Genomic DNA, 7,909 nt, shown 5'->3' with positions numbered 1-7,909 from the left:
AACTCTTGAGTTATCAAACTCATTGTTGATTGAAAATTGGAATTAATTTGTTCACTTAACTTACCTTCATGGCTAGAGGTTAATAAGGTGGGGGAAGAATCCAATTCTCATCACAATTGATAAGGATAACTAGGATAGGACCTCCAGTTCTTCATACCTTGCCAAGAGTTTATTTTATTATTACTATTTTATTTTATTCTTTTTGTGCAACATATTGCTTCCTTACTTCCAAAACCCCCCAATTTACAATCTTCATAACCAATAATAAGAACATACTTCCCTGCAATTCCTTGAGAAGACGACCCGAGGTTTGAATACTCGGTTATCAATTTTAAAGGGGTTTGTTACTTGTGACAACCAAACATTTGTACGAAGGGATTTTTGTCGGTTTAGAGACTATATCTACAACGCGACTGTTTTTATGACATTCTTTACTGGCAAAAATCCCAACGTCAGAGGGGCGTAACAACTCGACTAATACGATACAGAAGAACGAAAGAGAAAAAGGAAAACCCCAAGACTCAAGCCAAAGTCCTTGGGCATCCTTTGGAGGCAGTAACAAAGCAAGGTTTCTGGAAAAATCTACTGCTTACGTCCCGGCATCTCTCAAACAAGAAAAGAAGATTTCCAATAGCAAACACTTCGAAAACCATTGTCAAAACATAAAAAGTCATCAAAGCCACTATCTTTTTACAGTATATCAGCAAAAAGCATCGCCAAACATCAAACATGCCAAGAGGAAATCGTCAAAGGCACAACCTTTTTTCGGAATCAAACAAAACCATCATCAAAAGCACAAATAGAAATGGTGATAACATGCAGAAGCCCTAAAAGCATCAACCAACAGAAAAGGTGAAAAGATTCATGCAAAAAGGTGAAGAAACTCCCAGAACACACATTACAACAGCAATCAGGCACAGAAAAAGCAGAAAGATCCAAACAAAATCAAAACTTTCTCAAAATCAGACATGAAAAAGTGATACGAAAAAGAGAAAGGAAGAAAAATCAAACTTGGAGAAATAGGAGAAAACCTCAAAAGAAAGTTGAAGAGCAGAAGCGGCAGGCGAAAGAACCACCCTTCAAACGGAAAAATTTGCCAAAAGTAGGAAATGGAAGATGAAATCCAGAATCACCCCTCTTCCACAGAAAGCAGTAGCAAACAGACATCGCAGGAAAGAAATATGAAAATCGCAAAACAGAAAGGGAGAAAGAAATATGAAAATCGCAAAACAAAAACGGAGAAGAGAAACCGTTTCTGTGCATAAAGTTCAAAATAAAAAGGGGAACGGGGCATTAAAAGCTAATAAATGAGGGTATTAAACCCTTGCGCCTTCCCAAGAACAGAGCGCTAATGCAAAGCGCGCGCTTTTAGAGGAAAACGTTCCACATTCAAAAAGGTTCTACAAAGAAAGGAGTCGACAAAATGCTCGAGTTTGGCTTCACTATAGAAAGTTCGAAGTCAAAGACTCGACCTCAAAGCAGAAGACCGAGCTCAAGCAGGGGCACTGTTCACACCCTGGTTCGAGCTATCCGATCCGGGATGTTATGTAATAAAGCGACCGACCTCTTTAGGTCAGGCTATCCGACCTCTTCTCAAAAGAGGTCGGACGAATCTACAGAATAGCCCAGTAAAGGGCCCAAATAGAGGAACACGACCCAAATCCAAAGGCAGTCCAAGCCTATAGAGATAAGGGCAGTTCCCTTGAAGATAAGCTGACCTCAACTCAAAGATAAAGATAAGATAAGATAACTAACTTTTCTTATCTAAAAATAGTCGCTCTACAACCATTATAAATACACTGGAGCACCCAGGTATAACTCATACTCTGATTCTACTAAAAACCTGCTTAATACCCATGCTAACTTAAGCATCAGAGTCTCTTGCAGGTACCCCCACCCTCCGGTGACCAAGGATCAGCAGTGCAGCCAGTCCAACAAGTCGGACACGACAGCTCCGGCCGCCACCCACCAGCCGGACATGTCATCTCCGACCAGTACAGAAGATCTCATCCGAGATCAACCTACATTTTCAGATAACCCACAGAATAGAACCCCCCAGGTATAACTCACGTTCTACTCTACTAAAAACCTGCCTAAAGCCCTTGCTAACTTAAGCATCAGAGTTTCTTGTAAGTACCATCCCCTAACCTCCTCACGAGGAGCTCAGAATAGACGGCACCTCAACACCAACAAGTCGGACGCTGTCTAATAAACCATTATTTTATGATTTATCTTGTGCTGATTTGAGTGGTTTTATCAAGTCTTTGCACACTTATTCATACAAATTGCATGGTTTTACAATTCCTTCCTAGTTTTGTTCTATAGTTGAAAACTTGCTTCCTAAGCCTTTAATTTGTGTATTTTAATTCCCCTTTTTACCATTCGATGCCGTGATCCATGTGTTCTGTATTTTCAGGCTTTATAGGACAGGAATGGCTTAGAGGATGGAGAGGAACCTTGCAAAAATAGAAGGAGCAGAGAATTAAAGGAGACAACCAGCGAGAAGCGACGCGCACGCATGGCTCACGCGTGCGCGTGGATTTGAGTTTTGCACGGTGACGCGTGCGCGTGCCTGACACGTACGCGTGACACGCGAAGATGACCAGCGACGCGTACGCGTGACTGACGCGTACGCGTGACATACGCGACCTGTAGGGGTGTGCAAAAAAACTAGTTTGACTGAACTGAACTGAAACTACACTGAAACTGTTTTAAATAAACCATTTTTTTTAAATAAAAAACCGAACTGAAACCATAGTTTTTTTATAAAAACCAGTTTATTAAAAACCAGTTTTTATGGTTCAGTTTAGTTTTAAACCAAATCAAAACTGGTTAGACATCAGTAACTTCAAGTCTTCAATCTTCCAAATCGAAACTGGTTTGAAAAATCTGAAAAACTCAAAAACCCTAATCTCGCCGTTTCAACCTCCTCTCTTGTCTCTCCCCTTCTGCCGTCGCAACCAACCCACCGCTGCCACCGTCAGAGTCACCGTCGTCGAACTATTCGCCGCCGTCGAACTATTCGCCCTCGGCCCTCACTTCACTCCACTCTCCGTCGGGCAGTAGGGGTGTTCCAGCGTCACTGTCCAGCCCTGCACGGCACACGCCTTCCCTTCCGTTCGCAGCGCCACCGTCCAGTCCTCCCTCTACAGCTTCCACCGCCCGGATCCGTCAAGGCGCCAGTCCCTTGCGCAGTCGCCGTCATTTCTGTTCAGCCGTCTAGCCCCATCGCGGTCGCCATCTTCGCTCAGTTTCTGTCTCCTTGCTGTCGTCGGTTCCGTCGTACCCTGCATTTGGAATGGAGCTTTAAGTAATTTCTGTTTCCCTCTTCTAATTATTTGTTCTAATTTAATTTTTATATGATTAATTGTTCTTGGTGCTGTTCTAATTTCTGTTTCCCCTTCTAATTATTTTTGTTTCTGATTTTTGGATATTAAAATACAAAGAACTGAAAATGTTGCCTAATTTTACCTACCCATTTAATTTCCACTTGTCACGAATAACCCCTTTAAGAAGGTCAGGGTCTGCACAAGTTGGCTTGCCGTTAACTTGATTATAAGAACACATGACACTTGCAACATTGCCCTAATGCCCCTTTGTTGTTGCTATTCTTATCATAATATATTCACTATTTTGTAGAACAGAATGTATTGCTTGTGAGTTAGATTTCTCAATTTAATTTTAGCATCTTGGTTTAATGAACTTGGTATTTTCTTAGTAGATATAATTTTAGCTCTTGTATGGTGTAGCTTGTTAGTATGTAGCTTATTAATTTCATACATAGGAGCTTGTTTTGCTTTATTGTTTGCGTTTCAAAACCTTAGTTAGATTGTTCTTTAACTGCATTATTAATATGGAGTTGGTTGATTGCTTTGATTAGTTGATGTAGTGTTGTTCGTTTATATTTTGGTGGCACTTTTGGAGAAGCTCGTAACGATTTGTATAACTTAATGGTGCAGTTTAGATATTGTATTTGTTCTGTGGTTAAAATGATAACGTATTTTGAGCTTGAATGTGTGAATTTTTTCCTGTTTCCTATGAAGTAGAAGGATTTTGCAAGTATTTTGTGCTCATCATTTCATATTCTCCCTGTATAATCAGTACTTGTTCTTGTTGTGCTTTCATAATTAAAAAGTCTAAATAATTTTAGCGATTTCACCAGATACTATTTTCTGTAGCTTATGCTTATTTATTGAAGGTAACTTTTGCTTTGTATTACCAAACATAACTGCTATAGCTTTTGAAAAGTTAATCCCAACCGGTCACCTTAAATTTAAGTGGTTTTGTATTCAATTTCAAGACTCGGATATACATTTATTTAGATTTTACCTTCTTTATTCCCTTGTACCTTTTTAGGCAGATATGAGAATATGAGATACTATAATGGAGGAATGGGTTGTATTTTCTCATTTTCTGCTCTGTTTAGATGATTAATACTTTAGATGAACCCTTGATCTTTGTAGTTCAAACTTCAAAACCTCCAATTGTGATCATATAGTGACCTCTAATTCTCTTCAAACTTTCTTTATTAACTTTTCTCTGTTTGAATAAATTATTTAACTTCAATTATAAAATTTCCCGATTTTCTTTTTTAAAATAGTAATACTTGCTGTTTGCATTATTAGTTTACTCATACACTGAAGTGCTATACCTTATTTGGAACGTTAGTGTATACATGATGGAAATCTGTACATGTAATGGAAACTTAATTGAATTTTGTGTTCTGGATCTAGCATCATTTGTTAAAATTCCATTAAGGTTAAAATATATATATATATATATATATATATATATAGGGTATGTAGTAACTACAAAATGAAAATGAATTTTATTATTAAATTGAGAATCTTATTATTAATTTTGTTCAACGGACAGGAATACATACAACAAATTTATTATTCAACACATTGGGCTGCCAAAGATGTCTGAGAGAGAGGAGCATTCAAATCCTGCTGTTTCTCCTGCTCATCTCTCATTACCTCCTCAACCTAGTGGATCTTCTGGGCGTAAGAATCGATCAGAGATATGGGAACATTTCATTCCAATCGAAGGGATAGAGAAGTATACAAGATGTAAAAACTGCAACGGTCAAATAAAATATGCGGGGGGAACAAGTGCTATGCGGCAACATTGGAAGCGATGTTTTGAATCGAACAACGAACAGAGCAAGAGACAAAGGATAGAAGGGGGAACAAGTGGTCTTATATCGTCATCGAGTGTTACAAAGTTTGACCAAGCAGTAACTCGAAGAAGTATCCTTACTGAGATGTTTGTGACTGAAGAGCTACCTTTTCGATTTGTAGAAAGAAATGTGTTTCGAAGGCTCTTGCATAGCATGCAACCTAAGTTTAAAATCCCTTCGCGTACTACATTGGCCCGTGATATACTTTCTTTTTATGAAACAGAGAAAATGAAGTTACAAAGTTATCTCTCTCATCATTGTCAAAAAGTGTGCCTTACAACTGACACTTGGACGACATCGAGTCAAAATTTGACTTATATGTCTCTAACGGCACACTTTATTGATAATGATTGGAAGTTGCAAAAGAAGATATTGAATTTTTGTCTGGTTGAGGGTCATTCAGGAGAGGTACTTGGTAGAGCTATTGAAGGTTGTTTGGATGCTTGGAAATTGCATCAAGTTTTTACTGTAACGGTTGATAACGCAACTTCTAATGATGGTGCAATTTTATACTTGAAAAAGAGATTAAATGCATGGAATAGTCTTGTTTTAAAGGGGGACTATCTTCATATGCGTTGTTGTGCTCATATCCTAAATTTGATAGTGAAAGATGGCTTGAAAGAGATTGATGATTCAATTACAAGAATTTGCAATGCAGTCAAATATGTCAAGTCATCTCCTATGAGATGTGAAAGCTTCAAAGCGTGCATTGAGCGGGAGAGCATCAATTATAAAGGGCTTGTTTCTTTGGATGTCGAAACTCGGTGGAATTCGACATATTTAATGTTGGAGGCAGCATTGAAGCTTCGAGCAGCGTTTGATTTGCTTGAGTTGCAAGATGATAAATATATTAATGAGATGAGCAAATCTTATGGTGTGCCTACAGATGATGATTGGACTTATGCAGAGTCAATTTTACCATTCTTGAAAATATTCTATGATGCTACATTGCGCATTTCTGGGAGTTTATATGTCACTAGTAATAAATATATGAAAGAAGTCTTTAGCATCGGAAGAAAAATCAAGTTGCATTGTGAAAATACTGATTTGAGCATAAGATTAATGGCGTCCAAGATGCAAAGGAAATATGATAAGTATTGGGGAACTCCAAATGTCATTAACATGTTGTTGTTAATTGCAATTGTGCTTGATCCATGTCACAAGTTGGATTTTGTAAATTGGATTTTGGATGAGTCATTTGGCGTTGAAAAGGGAGGAGAACTCAAGTTAAAATTATTTACTTGCTTGAATTCCCTTTATAATCACTACCAAGGCAAAGAAGATGAATCTCAAAGTAATCAAGATGCAATGATCAATGAAGAGGATGAAGATGATATCCTGAATATTTATTTGCAATCAACTGGACGTGATTCAGATGCTAAATCTGAACTTGATAGATATCTGAAAGAAGATTGTGAGCCTAGAAACAAGTCGGCAGAGTTGGATATTTTGGGTTGGTGGAAGGGAAATTCAACCCGATTTCTTATTCTTGCACGTATGGCTCGAGAAGTTTTAGCCATACCGATTTCTACAGTTGCTTCTGAGAGTGCGTTTAGTACAGGAGGAAGGATTATTGACCCTTATCGGAGCTCCTTGACACCATATATGGTGGAAGCTCTTGTATGCACTCAAGATTGGATAATAGATGACCCTTTTGGACTAATTGAAAATTTTGAAGAGATTGAAAAAGTTGAACAAGGTAATATACTTTTTTTTCTTATTGCTTATTTGTTACTAATTGTTAGTTTTCTATAATTGATGAGATATTTTTTTTCTATGTAGGGAGAAATTCTTCAAGAAATGTCGGCACGCTTGATTCTCTTGAAGATGATTAGAATAATGTAATGGGCCAAAATTGTGTATTTGTGTTAGATTTGAATTAGTTTATTTTAACTTCATTTAGGTTAGTGTCATATTATATCATATTTTGAATGTTGTCATTGAACAAAAAGTAAGACTATGCTTTAGTTTACTAGTATGTAAATATTTTATGATTCTTTCAACTTTTGATTTAGAGAGAGAGAGAGGGGAGAGAGAGAGAAAGAGAGAAGGAGGAGAGAGAAAGTAGAAGGGGGAGAGAGAGAGAGGGGGAGAGAGAGAGTGGAAGGGGGAGAGAGAGAAAAAGGAAGGGGGAGAGAGAGGGGAAGGGGAGAGAAAGAGGAGGGAGAGAGAAAGAGGAAGGGGGAGAAAGAGGGGGAGAGAGAGAGAGAAGAAGGGAGAGAGAGTGGGAAAGGAGGGAGAGAGAGAGAAAGGAATGGGAAAAAAGAGGGGGAGAGAGAGGGGAAGGGGAGAGAAAGAGGAGGGAGAGAGGGGAAGGGGAGAGAGAGAGAGAGAATAGAGAGAGTGGGAAAGAGAGGGGGAGAGAGAGATAGAGAGAGAGAGAGGAGAAGGGAGAGAGAGTGGGAAAGGGGGGAGAGAGAGAGAAAGGAAGGGGGAGAAAGAGGAGGAGAGAGAGGGAAAGATGAGAGAAAGAGGAGGGAGAGAGGGGAAGGGGAGAGAGAGAGAGGGGAGAGAGAGAGTGGGAAATGGGGGAGAGAGAGTGGGAAAGGGAGGGGGAGAGAGAGGAGAGAGAGATAGAGAGAGAGAGAGAGGAGAAAGGAGAGAGAGTGGGAAAGGGGGTAGAGAGAGAGAAAGGAAGGGGGAGAAAGAGGAGGAGAGAGAGAGGGGAAGAGGAGAGAAAGAGGAGGGAGAGAGGGGAAGGGGAGAGAGAGGAGAGAGAGAGGGGAA

Source organism: Arachis ipaensis, chromosome B6 (genome assembly GCF_059453495.1).
Source record: "Arachis ipaensis isolate K30076 ecotype BB chromosome B6, ASM5945349v1, whole genome shotgun sequence".
In the NCBI taxonomy this organism is placed as follows: Eukaryota; Viridiplantae; Streptophyta; class Magnoliopsida; order Fabales; family Fabaceae; genus Arachis; species Arachis ipaensis.
Note: the sequence above shows the minus strand (reverse complement) of the source record.